Source organism: Sinocyclocheilus rhinocerous, unplaced genomic scaffold, assembly GCF_001515625.1.
Source record: "Sinocyclocheilus rhinocerous isolate Xijiao unplaced genomic scaffold, SAMN03320098_v1.1 scaffold632, whole genome shotgun sequence".
NCBI lineage: Eukaryota > Metazoa > Chordata > Actinopteri > Cypriniformes > Cyprinidae > Sinocyclocheilus > Sinocyclocheilus rhinocerous.
The window spans coordinates 271,843-272,224 of NW_015639247.1; positions in this window are offsets into that span (position 1 = coordinate 271,843).

The window sequence follows — 382 nt, forward strand, 5'->3', positions numbered from 1 at the left end:
CACTCCCTCACACACACACACACTGCTGGCACAGGAAAGGTGCCCACAGATGTGGTTTTCAGCCTGCGCTGTGGAAGACGTTCCTCTCGTCTCTATACCTGCGTCTCTGCTTTTACATTGTGACCTACTTGCATAATTCTGCCATTAGAACTGCGCCTGTTATAGATTGAGTAAATGATAATCAGATAGCTGATGCTTTAAAGATATTCATTAGTGTGTTTGAGACTTAAAACACGTCAGTCTGAGTGAGAACATGCTGAATGTGAATTATATCTGTGCACACTAAACGCTCAAGGACACTCATTTCAGAGTTTGACACACATACTCAAACTCTGTGTGTGTGTGTGTGTGTGTGTGAGTGAGAGAGAGTGTGTGTGTGTGA